The 15,662-nt window shown below is 35.4% G+C and overlaps 1 protein-coding gene across 2 annotated transcripts in view; it reads right to left on the reverse strand.

The window, feature by feature from the left end:
- The window catches only part of cad (caudal), a 28,228-nt gene extending 15,042 nt beyond the window's left edge, over positions 1–13,186 (reverse strand). For both annotated transcript variants that reach the window (XR_010732788.1, XM_066290210.1), the window contains exon 1: positions 13,038–13,186. The gene's annotated coding sequence lies outside the window, so the exon portion shown is untranslated. The remainder of the gene's footprint in view (positions 1–13,037) is intronic.
- Positions 13,187–15,662: the final 2,476 nt, after the last annotated feature.

Below are 15,662 nucleotides of genomic sequence, written 5' to 3' on the forward strand. Positions count from 1 at the left end.
AAAATGTCTTTTTTACGTCTAGTTGTCGAGCATTTAAATCACAACTTTGAAGAGAAATGAATAGGAAGAAATAGTCCCAATCATTGGCTTGTCAGATCTCCGGATTTGAATCCTTTGGATTTTTTCTATTGGGATTTCATGAAAAATTTGGCCTACGCTGCTGAAATAAGGGATGAAAATCAATTATGACAACATATTTTCGCTGTCGCTGATCATATTCGGAATATGCCAGGAATTTTTTATTGTGTAAGGGAAAATGGGTTAAAACCCTTTTGTCCATTCATGGACTCAAATGGTTGACATTCCGAATATTTAATGAAGTAAAAACAATAACAAATTTGCGTTTTTTGATTATGATGTGAGTGGTGTAAAATGTGGAACATAACACATTATGCTAATTAAAGATGACTACAATAATTTAAAGGTAAGCGGCTTTGCGGAACAATAAAAGAAGAATCACATAATGGTTGCGTTTTTACCATAAAACTCATCGGACCCAAAAAACCCGTGCAAACGCACCGTATCTAATTTATCCGGCTACTTCACGAGATATCAAAATGAAATAAACGCGATGCGACGTTGCCAATTATCACGAGATATTTTTCTGGTTTTCTGGGGAAATGGTTATATTTAGGACCCCTGTTATAAGGAACTTTTTTGTTTAAAACGATGTTCTTAATCAAAGGTTAAATTTAGGAAACTTATTTCACTAACACCCTATATATTTGCAACATTAAATTTCAAAATACAGAGCATCGTCAGAATTGGACAAATCAATATGGATTCTTAGCGATAACGCCTCTTTCTGTAATGAATGTAAACAATTCATGTGACTAACGAAGGTAAATATAGCAAATACGGTACATTGTCCCTTTATACAGAGTGCGCCAACTAAAACGAAAAAGAGCTGTCTTTTCGGTTGATAAAAAAGTTATGCAAAAATCCTCGGACACGCCAACTTTAATGTGGAGAGGAAAGGTTTTTTATTATACATTTATGATGATTCCCTTCACTCCCTGGACAGGAGATGGACTGTCCCTACAATTTTGTATGGAAAGGGGGGTGGAGTGATATATCAAATTAAAGGTTTTTTGAAGGGTTTTATGGTTTGACAAAAATTTCTTACTTTGAAGCAGCCGCTGAGGAGTAAATCGATTATTTCTTTACGAACACTACAAATACATAACGCACAAAAGCACCTAAACCAATTGTTCAAAATGTTGTCCGTTAACTTCCTGACAGTGAAATAAGTTTGCTTCGAATCGCTGTTGTACCTTCTGGAGCATCTTGGGGGGCTATTTGGTGGCGTTCATTAACAATCCGTTCTTGCAAAACTTGCAGAGTTGCTGGAGGAGTGGAGCACACTTCCGCCTCGATTTGACCCCACAAGAAAAAATCTAATGGAGTAAAATCTGGAGACCTTGCAGGCAATTCAATTGAGCCCTTTCTATCAACCCAACGACGAGGAAAATTTTCATTGAAAAATTGCCGAATCGCTAACGCCTAGCGCGGTGGTGCACTATCTTGTTGGAATGTCAGTAGATTTTCTGAACAATCCGGATTATTTTCCACAAGATCTACTAATTGGAGGTAAGTGAAGTCTTCCAGCAACTGAAGTCTCCACAGTCAGATTTCCTGAAGTAAAGTATGGACCGATAATGTGATCCCAAAAATACCCGCCTAAACATTTAGTTTTTGAGGATGTCGTGTATACACTTCGTGGAAGATATCTGGATTAATGTCTGACCAATATCTACAGTTGTGACGATTAACAATACCATTTAAGGAAGAATTTGCTCCATTCAAGAAGCAAATATTGAAAATGAAAGTGTGACTTTCAATGGCTCTCTGTCTTATGACTTCGCAAAACTGTAGTTGGTGGTCAAAATCGTCCGCGTTTAATTCTTGGACAAGTTTCATTTTGTAGGGGTGAAATTTATATGATTTTAAAATTTGGCGAATGCTGGTTGTGCGTGTTCCAGTGGAATTCAACAACTCTCTTGTACCATTTATTGGTTCTAAAACCATTTGTCCTAAAGGTCCTACCTCCGCCGCTTCATTTCCGACCGAGCGTTTATGATACTTTTTTACGTTAAGAATTGAACCAGTTTTTCTAAATTTTTGAACTAGTTCCGACACATACTTTCGGCTTACCTGTTTGTCCCCATTGATATTGATTGGAAATATTAACTGCTTGGTTCGTACATTTTTTATTTACAAAAAATAATTCAATAATCTCAATTCTCTCTGCAGTCGAATGAGCCATTTTTAAGAGTTAACACAGACGATAAATTACCAGGTCACCCGAGACTGACAAACCAAATGGGTTTAATATTAGCTGTTATCGATACTTTCAGGCAAAAACACGTTGATGATGATTTTATTTTCATTGTGAGTAAAAAAACATTAAACTTTGCCAATTTTGAATTACCGATCAAAAATGATTAGATCGAATCTGACTTGAACGGAGAAAATGAAAGAACGCTAATTTGATCATAGTATTTAATTTCTTTCTTTATTCATAAAACCCATTATTAGTACCTAACAAAATTCATAATTTTAGCATCAAGTTTGGTTCATAAAGAAATAATCGATTTACTCATTAGCGATCGCTTCAAAGTAACCAATCTTAATAACACCATGAAGTCTTTCAAAAAACCTTTAATTTGATGTATCACGCGACCCCCCTACCCATTTAAAATTTTAGGGGTGGTTCATCCCCCACTCAGGGAGTGAAGGCAATCACCGTAAATATCTAATGAAACCCCTTTCCCCTCCACACTGAAGTTGACTTATCCGAGCATTTTTGCATTACTTTTTTATCAACCGAGAAAACAGCTCTGTTTTGTTTTAGTCTTCGCACCATATATGGCCACGTGCGACACCTTTCAAACGAGCGTTAGATAATAAAAAATGCATCAATCTGTGATGGAATCAAAAATCTTAGGAAAAACTCGCAAGAAACTCATTCAAATGCTCCATTATTTAAATGTTCTGTATTTACTGCTAACCTGAGTTAGCCTGAACTAACGCGAACTGACCTAAATTTGCTACATGCAAGAATTGAGTTGACCGCAAGAATTGATTTGACCGCAAGAATTGATTTGACCGCAAAATATTGTCGATTCGGAATCCTCTTAAATTCAATTTTGATCTTCCTAATCTTGCAAATTGGGCCGCAGTACAGTTTAGAATGCTCGATATTTGGTCGCGTTGCTTAGCCAATGCCCACTTATTGGTCAATACTTCAGCCTCCTATTCAATATACAAACGTCTTTATTTCTTCCGCCGTTTCGGTATTCATCACCGTTTTCTAGTTTTTTTGCCAAATTAGCTAGGACTGTTTACACTACCAGCAACATGACTTTGATTTTCGATGGTACAAACATGTTGGGTTCCCCAGTACCACTAGATTATTAAAGCTATTTCAATCAATGTGGACCCCAGTGAGTCAGTGCAAATTCCCCAGATTCCCTCTCGACGTTTCAAGAAGCCTTGAGGGAAGAGCTGAGAAAAATTAAAATTAGGGACTAATACCTGTGGGTCTTAGCACTTTAAGAAGTAAACATCCTGTGCATTAAAAGGGTATTCTTCTCGTTTGCTAGGTTTGTGCCCTTCTAACAGAATGGTAAATTATGCATCCTACGCTATCTTTTTGTTCGCAAAACTAAATTAGACATGGTGAAAATATCAAGGTTTAAGACATCGAAGACCCTGTCCGAGCTCATTTTTAGATAAAATATATAATTTATGGCCCCCAATTCAGGTACTGCCTGGCTCTTTTATTCTTCTTGAAAGGGAGAGAACCCGGTGACTTAGAATTATGGAGCCATAAAACCTGGAAATCCCCACAATGAATCCGATGGATTACAGGCCCTCTCCTTAATTTAATAAATTCACTTAAAATTAAGGGCGAACAATTAAAAACCGAAACGATTTTCTATTCAAAGCCTTTGGCCAGTAATCCCTCCTAACAATTCTAAAGGGTGTTCCAGAAACAATGGTACAAATGAATACAGGATGTTGGGAGGTAAGAAATAAAGTGATTTTGCTGAAGTTCTCTCAAGCAAAAGTAGTTTGTTTTAATTGTGTAGTGCATCAAAACAATTTTTATGATTCTATGAATTAGGAATGCAAATTTTGTGATTTGCAGACTTGAAGGCGTTTTCAAGCGCGCTAATACATGAAAAGCTTTTGTGGCGCCGAACGCAGGTACCGAGGTACAAGAAATCGCTGTAATCTCTGCACCAGCGCCGATACCTTCTATGTTTTTACAAAATTTGATAGCCGGAACTTCCACATCAAAAAGGTATTCCGCAAAAAATGGCCATCATTTACAGTCTAACATGTACAACACTTTTAAATGCCGCATTGCCCATTAGATACCGTCGCCTCAAACCTCCATCTTGAAGTGGCTTCCAGCGAATCGCCTCAAAGAAAAAACTTAATAATTTTTTAACAATTTTCAATTCACTTTTACGTTAATTTTGGCCGTTAAATTCAAAGAGACTTTTTAGTTCCCGTAAGTATTGGTAAACACATATAAGATATGGCACTGAGGCAAACGTCCAATTTCAATATCTCAGGAACTATCAGAATCAAGGGGAATAAATTGAAATTGAACTTTAACACTAAATATCTCGAAACTTTGAGGAACAGACGTTAAATTTTAGATTGCCAAAGGATCCGTGGTTTGCAGGGTGGTCTCCTTTGTCGGGACATTTATTATACAAGGTATAATAAATGTATACTCTGTTCATTTTATTTTAGCATACTTTTAATCGGCTGCAAAATCAGTATTTCCTGCAATAAAAGTGTCGTTCAAAAACGAAGTTAAACGTTTTTTTTCAAAATTTTATGTCGTAATTTTAGATCTTTTTCATCGCATTCGATTTTCAAGCTCACCTCATTTTTTCAACATTTTTCAATAGGTATTGTTGTTTTGATTTTTTTCGTATTAGGACTGCGATACTTCAAGTGAAAAATAATAGAGAAGTTTCGCTAACGATTAAAGAGCATACACGGAGTGTTTCGTATTAGTAGGCCAATCGGCTATCCCGAGATTAATTATGTGAAAATAATTACACTCTCCTTATAGCACTTTTTTCCTTGGCGTTTTACACTCATTACACGGAGTGTTGAAGTTAGTCAAAAAAAAATTTTGTTAATAACTCGGGGGTCTCTTAGCATATTTTAATAAAAATTTTGTAGTGATGTATGGTTCGATTAGTCGCAAATTTCTTACGATTTGAGAAAAAAAAATTGAAGAAACAATGAGGAAAATAGGAGCCGTGTACACATTTTCCCACCCACTTTTTTGGCGCACGCCAATGGTGCACTTGTTCGGTTATTCAAATTAGTTGTTTCTTTGTCTAGATTTCTGCATTATCGGATAATTTCGGTTTACAGCTTAATTTAGAAGATGTTTCACCTTATTGCCTCTCAATACGTGGCTTCTATTATTTATTTATTTAATTAACTACACCAGGAAGACAAAATTTTACAAAATGTTCATAAAAATCGGGATATCAGCACGAGAACGATTGCTTTTCAAATGGAAAATCTATAAATACTAAAACAACAATCATGTATGTTTTTGAAATATGCTCTCAATATAAATTAAAAATGAAAGCCACGTATTGGGGAGTAACAAGCTGAGATATCCTCTAAAGAAGAATGAAGAAATCCAGATAAAGAAACAACGAATTTGAATAACTAAACAAATGCACCATTGGCGTGCGCGAAAAAGGGGAGGGGAAAAGTACACGACCCTCCATACTCCCCATTGTTTATCTATTTTTTTTTGCATAAATCATAGAAAATGTGCACCTAATCGATCTATACCGGATGATTCAAGAAAAGGAGTCGCTTTTGTAACTTTTTTGTATTTAAACTTGGAAAGTTGAAATATGGAGGAAACTTATACGAGAATAGAGTTGATTGACTGACACTAATGGCGTTTATCTAGCGGTTCCGGTTTAACTGGAAATGACGTCAAATTTCGATTTTTAAATATAATGGCCTAGAGATTTCTACTTTTTTGGAACCTATAGGTCATTTTTGGTCTAAAAATATATTATTTAAAATATATATATATATTTTTTCTTTTATTCTTTTGTAGTTCTAATACTTGGCCATTTATTTTCAAGCCATTGAGATGTTACTACAGATGATACCCGGCTGCTTCTCCATGGATTTTACCCAGTGATATGTTTTATATCATTTTATATATATATATATATATATAGTGTCACCCACTTGCCCAGGATGTTCACACGAAAAGACCCCTCCCCCTTTTCTAATTCTTTAGTATATGAAGACAGGAAAAAAAAATTAACAAAAAGTACTGGAAAGTTCATCTACTTTTTCAAGATAGTCAGCAGTTTTATACAGGATGTCTAATAAAAGTGCGCTAACCCAATATTGCATTTTTTGAACAATTAAACATTACTTTTTTACATATTTAATTCTGAGTCTTATTACAAATTCAACGACATATATATGTCATACCTCAAATCTTGTAATTTTTGAAATATTCACAAAAGTTTACTTCCCTGCGACATATGTAGTTCGATGGCGATGTTCTACAGACCAATATTTTCTATGAAAAATGGTATATACTGAAGAAGAAAGATGCTAAATTTTGTCAATTTACTTAAAATATGAGAAAAATGCTTCCGAATATATTTTTATTTTTCTTATTTTCTAAACCCAATATCTACTTTTCAGTAAGAGTATAATTAAAATTAATAATAAAAATTAAAACTATATAAAATTGAATACGTTAACTATAAGGCAGAATAAACTTATTTTTATATTTTTGTTAGTATTTTACAGACATTCTTTAAAGTTCTTTCCACCGATATTGATTACGTTCAAAACATAATCGATATCTTTTATCAAAATTTTATAGGCATTTTGTTAACATATCACTTCGATTAAAGTCATTTATTATATTTAAACTCTTCTTTCCATTATAATTATAAGAATAATAACAATAAGATTTGAGGAATGACTTATATACAGAGTGCTTGGTTGTCGGTGAAAGAAATTGGGCAGAAGTGCGAGCAGGAAAAGAGATTATCCTCAATCGATTTAACCAAACTTAATCATATACGAAGTGTTAACGTTCTGAAGATATATACGATTTTTTGTTTTTCAATTGTTCACTGTAATTGGTGTATTTTCGGTGCATTGAAATAAATAAAAACAGTCGACATTATTAAATTTGGACACTTAGTCTTTAAGAAAATTGGTAGCACGCATTCCATACCAATTTACCTCAAATTACTATGATCTGCATCAAACAGTCGGTTTATTGTACATGAACGTCACGTTAGGATCAAAATAAATTGATTAGGAAATCGAAGTAAGAAATAAAAATGGTTTACGCCCTTATAATCCAAACTACTACAAAATTTCCTTATTAAAGAGCCTATTTGTCAAGACTGATAACATTTGACCCTATCTAATTATTAAGGTTTTTGAGTAATCTTTAATCACAGCTTTAAACTTAATTTGTAATTTTTCTTGTTAATAAACTAATAATTGTTTAATTTTAAGTTTATATATATTTGTTAATATGCCTCGATTAATTATCGTATCAAGTATTAAATTAATTATACCGAACAGCTGCACTGTTCCAAAATGTTCATTTCTTTTTGAAAATTATTGTCAATTAAGCCAAAAAACGAACGCTGACATATTTCTATCGCACATATTCGAAATCAGAAGGGTATTTATTGAAAAGTACCATAATGTGACGGTGTCCCATGTGAAAAAATGAGGTTTTATGACAGATTTAAAATCGAACGCAAGAGAAAATATCTAAAATTACGACATAAAATATTGGAAAAAAAACATTTAATGTCGTTTTTGAAACATCTTTATCATAAGAAACAATGATTTTACAGTCGATTAAAAGTGCACCAAAATGAAATGAACACGGTGTACATTCAACACAGTCGACAGCAAAAAAATCTATTACTTGATCAATTCTCAGGTTTTTCATTTCTCACACGTTTCTCGTATCAGTAACCGTCTGCCATCTCGGGAATAACGTACAAAACGCCCCGATCTGCCCGTATTCGCAGATCTATACGAGAGACGTGTGATATTGCACCTAATCAATAGAAAAACATCGTGGAGTGGTTGCAGTTTTCTCAAGTAGCTCGTAAACAATTAAAGATGGTAAAAGAAAGCCAGAGACGGCAAAGTCTTTAAAGAGAACAGGGAATTGGAATTTCAAGAACTGAGCGACCAGCGGCTCACAATGAAAAAGTTTGCGGCGGCAAGAGCAGCCTGAGGCCAGAAAAGGAACCGTAGCTGTAAATCCCGAAAAAACGTTTTAACAAATCCTTGTTCAGATCGTCAGAGTTTCAATTTAATATAGAGACAGCCGAAAGTATCGAAACTTTATTTGTTTTAAAATTTTACGGTTTTGTACCATCAAAAGAAAATAATAAGTACTTAATGGAAAAGATAACATTAAATAATACTAAATAAAAACGGAAATGGAAATAAGAACATAATCTACATTGGCTTTGTTACAGTTTAATGAAAAACTGCTGAAAAACGAAAATAGATACAGTTTTTTTTTAACAACATTCAGTACTTTGTTGTATGACCATTTGCCTTAATGACTGCTTCGCATCGTCATGGCATAGAAGCCACCGGAGAAGCACAATATTCCGCAGAAATGTTTTTCCATTCATTAGTCAATGAATTGGTCATTAACGCTAGTAATCTTGTTTTGAGGAACTTGTCAGTCTAAATCCTCCTGGAGATTCTCTGGGGGATTCAGATCTGGCGAATGGGACGGCCAATCCATTGGAGGAGCGTTATTTCCATTTAACCAATTTTTAACTAATTGCGGTTGGTTCTTAGGGTCATTATCTTGCTGAAAAACTAATCGCAACGGCATTTCTTCTTGAGCATAATGCAATATTATTATTTTTCAACGCGTCTCGATAAACAAAACGATCCCTAACAAATTTAATTTGAATTAAGGACCCAGTACCAGATATAGAAAAGCAGTTTAACACCATCACGCTGCCCCTTCCGTGTTTCACATTAAGTAATCAATATTTATAATCATATCTCTTGCCTTATTGTCTTCTGATATGTTTTTTTGCCATCGTTTTTAAATAGCTGGAAATTACTTTCACCACTGGAAACGACTTCATTCCATATGGTTGGTGACCAGGATAGATGTTCACATGCAAATTGATGTCGCGCCTTTCGATTTTTTTTTTTTCAAATTAAAAGTTTTTTAACTGAAACTTTTCCAAATAATCCTTGAGGATTTAGACATCGTCTATCAGTTCGTGTTGGCACCAAAGTGCCCATATCGCTCATTTCTACTGCGATTTCGGTAGAAGATTTTCTTGGATCACCCAAGGAAGTTCGTTTCGTAAATTTTTTTATGCTCTTTTACTCAACTTGTAGGTCTTCCTGACTTTAAAACAATTACAGTTGTGCCTCTTTGACTTTACTTTCAAATCATTTTGGCGCAGTCCTTTTTAAAATATTTAAATTTCGACTCATGTTAATTTGCGTAACTCTTTGTGCATCTCTATTATTTTATAATTTAAGTTCGACGAAAAATACTTTTATTGCCTATAGCACTTGGAGATACCACAAACAGATTTATTCAAGTAAAAATAAAATAAAATACAACCCATTTTACTCTTAGTTTGCACACTTCTGGCCGACCATATTTATGTCTTATCTCCAAAGAAAAACTAAATAGCCACAATGGAACGAATATTTTCAAGGAATAGTTTGTTTATCTATAACATATGAAGTTTTAGTACAGAAAGATTTAAAATAATAGCGTTGTTGTCATGTAGCTTAAGAAGTAATAAGTTTCCATACTTTTGGCCGCTTCATCGGAAACTGACAATTTTGGGAACTACGGGAAGTACTGCTTTAATTCGCGAAAAGATTACAGAGGCGTAAAAGAGGACAAATGAGGTTAAAGCAAGCTACGTATGTATTTCAGGTTACTTTTGAAGCCCTTGAGAACAAACATAACACTGGCGGACTTGCAGGGTTTTTTTTCTTAACCATTTCACGTATTTTCCATATTCCACATTGCAGTCTCTTTTAACTTCGATCCTTCTAATCCTATTCTGCGCTCGTTTTGGACCATTGGAACGAAGGACCCGTGACAAATTGATATTCATAATTTCATGAAGAAGCCGTGACGGTACGTTAAGATAGTTCCACCTAAACAAACCCTCTCAAATAAGGGCAAGGCATCCAAGGACAGACAAGCTTTGAAAGGATATATAAAAGTCGTTACGCCTGATTCTTTGGAACTTTATTATATTTGCATTAGTCAACAAAAGCCCAGGTTTTTGCAGGTCACAAATTCCTAAAACTACCCGCCTACGTTTAACGACAGTCAGTAATTTGAAAAGATCGAAAAGGCTTCTTGTTAGTGCCTCTGTGAAAATGTTCACACTTTTCCTCTGTATGTTCTTACTTCATGTTAAGAAGAATTTCTACACACTCCAGTTGGAACGATGAGGAATTTTGCGCGAAATATGCAGTAAAACAATGCAGATATTCCTGCTGGAATCTCTCCTGGCAGTTTTCCAAAATTGCACTTTTGAGCAGCGACACGCTTCGAATTTTAAAATTCGAAGAAGTCATCTTAATGACGTAAATATGACCTCATACAATTGACGTAAGTGATCTAAGATCGTCCTTTATACGTGTGAGTAACGTCAAAAGCCAAGGCGGCCAGATTAGAATGACGGGGGATTCACGTCAGCTCACTACCTAATCCATACTTGTGTATAAGTGTGTAGTTCGTTGAGCATAAGCAGTAAAGCCAAAATCAGATCTTTAAAACTAGTAAGTGCGATTACACAGTCAAACACGTGGGTAGCTACTAACAGAAAAAACGTGAAACACAAGGTTCCATACTAAGAGAAAATACCTGAGAATGTACCTTGAATATGAACTAAAATTTCCCTAAACTCAATTTTGACTTGCCACTTTCAAATGATCCACTGTGACCTAATTTCCCTATTACTAAACGTGGGACAACTAAGATTTAGGAGCGTTCTCGATTATGATACTCTAATAAAATATCCTAAACAGGGCCTGATTGAAACTTTTCTAATTGATTCTCATCCAACTTGATCACATAAGTTTGACCACTGTGATGATTTTTTTATTTAATTATTTTATCTATTTTCTATCCTCCATTATTTGCTCCACAATCTAGAAAAGTAAAATTACCACTATGACTAATGTTGTAAATTCAACTGCTGTGATACCATAGAGTTTCTTTTACTGAACGTTGACCATTACACAGGTACCCTATAAGGGTCAAATTATTGACTACTTGTAAGTTTAACACGAGTGTAATTTCCATAGAAACAAGGCGATAAACCAATTTCAAGGTTTAAGGAGGAGGTACGTCCATGGAACATCCAAGAAATTGTACGTATTGTTTGCATTTTTATTAGAAGATTTTCTTGATTTTGCCGATTTTTGCTAGTATATATTTTCCAATTTTAATACGTATATTTTCATTAAAATTTATTTCATTGAATCGAGGTCCGATTCCGCGCCGCCCTCTCTTAAATAAGAATTTCTTTCTTACTTTTTTAAATATTAGGGATTAATTGTCGAAATTGCATCTGCGCCACTGCGTTGTTATAAAAAATCAGTCGCGTATGTAGTTGGTCCGTACGCACATTCTTAAAATAATTGATTAAAGACAAATTCATCCCGCATTTTCCTATTTACAAGTCAGTCTGATACACCACTGAGTCTCTCTAAAACCCGTTCTGAAGATTTAAAAAATTGCTGGTTTGTTAAAAATATCAGTGGCATGAACAATAATTATTTAATTTAAAAATATATATGTTTTTCGGTTACATTTTTTCCTGAGTAGTCCTAAGAGAAACTGATTTTGACACGCCGCTGAGTAATTGCAGAGGATTCTTTAATTCTTGGAATTTGTAAAAACAGCATGTGACCACAAAATTATCGAAACCAGTACTTTCTTTAGATATTAGAAATGAAATACCCAGCCAGTGTCGTGGCAGATTTTCAAGCCAAGAAATAAAATTCTGAAACTTCAGTCATTTTTCTCCTAACCCACAGTGGCGCAATTAGTCTTTTAACGCAAATACGATTTTTTGAAGAAATTGTTAACGTTATTTTTTTATACTGTTAGTGGGAATCATGAGCTTGATACGCCATTGAGTTTTAGATGGGATTTTTTCAACTTAAGTCTTAACTTTGTTATAAGTTTGGGGTTTTCGGTTCCCTTAGAAAACCAGAGACGTAGCACGTCCTTGAATTCTGTTATTAACTCTTTGGATTCCATAAAGACCTGAATACCAGTGATACTATTCCTTCGCCATGCAATAAGATTAGGGATTTGAAGAAGGATTTTAATGTTATCTTGTGCAACGTGCAATAAACTTTTGATTGCGTGTCTCATTCTAATTTAGCTTCTAAACTTAAATTTTATTCACAGGTCAGGGATATTTAGCAGGCAGGTCCTCAAGGTTCGCTGCTTGAACCTCTGTTTTTATGATATTTGTGATAAATGACTTCTTAACGACATCAGATGCGGATGTAGGGGTGTCAGGTGTCAACACTGTATTGTTTGCCGATGACACAGCTTTCATTACAATTAAGGAAGAAGTTGAAGGGTCTAACCCTTTGGGGGCTAAATGTCCCTGAGGCGCATTTCAGTACTCGAGATATGGACCATATCAGAGAGATTTCTCATGAGAAAATTCAACATTATTAAATGCATCACGTTTTAAAGTAAGAGCCTTAGAACGCTTCTTATGAAATTGTACATTAAGAGGTGCAGATTACCCTTAAGACCACCTATCGAACATGGATTAAAATATGAACATTCATAACGGCAGAGACCTACTTCCCTCTGTTATTTCTCACACGAATGCCTAGCTGGACCGAATGAGGAGAATACGTATTTTCAGATCGTGCATACTCAATGCACTTAAATGTGAATGAAGGGAGAATCTACTTATACTTACTTAATGATCGGCAGGCCGGCAGAAATTCATTTGTATGAATTTCAGGCTAACATAACTTTTAAATTATTGGACCTTCACATTTAACTAACACTACTAAACTCAATATTTGCAGTGAAGTGTTGAATTTTGCAGAACGAAGAAGATAAGCCCTATTGTAGTCGCATATTTACGTTCCCAACAGAAGACAAAAAATGAGTTCAAAACAGCTTTTTTTCCGTATCCGAGTGTTTTGTGCTATGAAGTGCCTATTTAGAATTTTCAATACTCTCAAATATAAACAGAAAACGATACAATTTTAGAAATCAACTTTCAGGCTCAGAGGCGTCCGAGCACAAATTCGTAGGGCTATAGAAGACGTCTAGTCGGTTAATTTGAGTGCCTTTCTAGGGTAATTGCGCCACGTGTTCTCGAGATATTGACGTTCGAAAATTGAAAACCGGCAAGAAATAGTTAAAAATTTCGAATTTTTTGAAATTAAACCCTTAAAAATCGAAGGAAACATAAATAAAAAGACTCGAAAAATCGACACCTATGCTCTCGTTGCTCACAGAATAAATCAAACTTTTTTTTAACGCAACACATTGAATTCTTAAGCTCAGGAAGTATTCCTTAACCTGTTACGCTAAACCAACCATCGGTCATATCCCCAAATGCATATCATTTAAAGCGCTCCATATTCTCCGCAATATGGAGGCAATAAATCAAAATTCGGCATATGTCGAAGGCCTTGCACGCAAGGAGGCCTCCAATTTTCGCGATTATGATCATGTAAAGAACAAATAAAGGGTGTTAAGTACGAAGTACCAGAACCCACATGATGAGGTATAATTTAGCTTTCGGTGTACTTCAAGCCGCGCCGTCGACATTGTGAACTCAACAGGCCCACTGGGGGATGCCTGCATAACGATAGGCGCGAATTTGTCCCAAAATGTTTGCTCCGCATGGAGACCGTTGGTACCCACCCCTTTGTAAGAAATAGGTTATTCTCAAAAGGCTTGTAATTCATTCAGAAATTGGCACAGGGTGCTAAGCCCTCTTTTGACTACTTGAGCGTCCATACCTGCAGGTAGTCTCTCTAAATTGGACATGTTTAACAAGTTGCAAACAATGACGCTTTGACTAAGCGAAACAACCGTAACCAACCGACTTATAATAAATTTATGGCTGCACACCAGTTCTATGAAGGTCTTGATTTCATTCCCTCCAAAAGTTCGCTGGTTTAGGAAAATTTTATATATGACTCAGGATTTAGGACGTCACCATATGCCACCAATGATAACTCCAGAATAAAAGGATAAACTTTAGTCATAGATAAACACATATAAATTAACATTCAAAACGAGCCGACACAATTATTTTTATCTCAGCAGATTTAATGTTTTAGATAAAGTTGGCTGCAGTAAATCAAACAAAGAACATCTTTAAACGATAAGGCTGCGTGTAGGCCCTGGAGTTAATTTACACGAAGAAATTGTCACCAAAACCCTTTAAAAACGAGGACAATTCTCGCAGTTTTATCGAGTTATAACCACCCCGCCCCATCGATCAAATCGGTTCGGGCGTCGAAACGCGTCCCTTAAGGCCGCTTAGCGTCGGTCGGCGTCGCTTTTTGATTTATGCGTCCGCGGAGGCTCGAAGACGCATTCGTAAAGCCCGCGATGAGCCATGAATATTAACGCGCCTCTCACTTTTTCTCAGCTTAATGGGCGCAATTTCTTCCGATGATTAGAACGATTTGTTAAGAGAATGCTAGAGAAACGTGTTTAGAGTGTTATATGAGGTTCGAGGGTTTTTTACATGAGGGAGAAATTTTAGATTATATAACACAAATTGTAGTTCAAGGAGGTGAAGGAGAACCCAAGCCGATACTTGGATTGCTGTGGAAAATCAGTTTCTTCCCCTTCCTAGGCTCAAACAGCAACTCATAGCTATGCACTTGATAGCTACATATATATATATATATATCATAAAAATCCCAATATTCTTTGAATGCCTCTCCATACTCCGGCAAATCCCCCTCTTGGTCAAATATGAAAGCCTTGAATACCACCGAACTTGATAAATCCAGAATATAAAGAATATCTGGTCTACTATATCGCGTAAAGCAAGAACTTAATGGATTAAATATGAGTCACTTATCAATGCTCTACCTAAGGAGTCTCCGAGCAAATAACCAATTTAAGGGGTAACCTCAATGAGGAGCGCACCAACTCCTCTAAGCAATACTTTGAAAAGAACAACTTCGTTGGTCGTCTTCCTGGCTTTATAAAACGTCAATTACCGAGTTCTCGACTTTACTAAAATTCAAAGTTACCGCCTATGTGTTTGCATGATTGCATAAATCAAGAGCTGTGTCGCAAAATAAGTATATGTATAGCTGCATACCTACATTTCGCTAGAAAAGCGAGAGTACGAAGAAACCTTACTTAAAGTCCCAACAGTGCAAGTTTACCTTGGCCCTTTTTCGAAATTAAAATATTTCTGACGCAAGTGAAAGAATACACTTTTGCTGTTGACTTTTCTGTGTCATGATGATAAGTACGAGAATTATTGTGGTTGAACGACTAGCACTTGCAAAGGAAAAAAAATTGTATGACAATTGTTGACAGTTTGCATAATAATTGG

This window comes from Euwallacea fornicatus, chromosome 15 (assembly GCF_040115645.1).
Source record: "Euwallacea fornicatus isolate EFF26 chromosome 15, ASM4011564v1, whole genome shotgun sequence".
Lineage (NCBI taxonomy): Eukaryota > Metazoa > Arthropoda > Insecta > Coleoptera > Curculionidae > Euwallacea > Euwallacea fornicatus.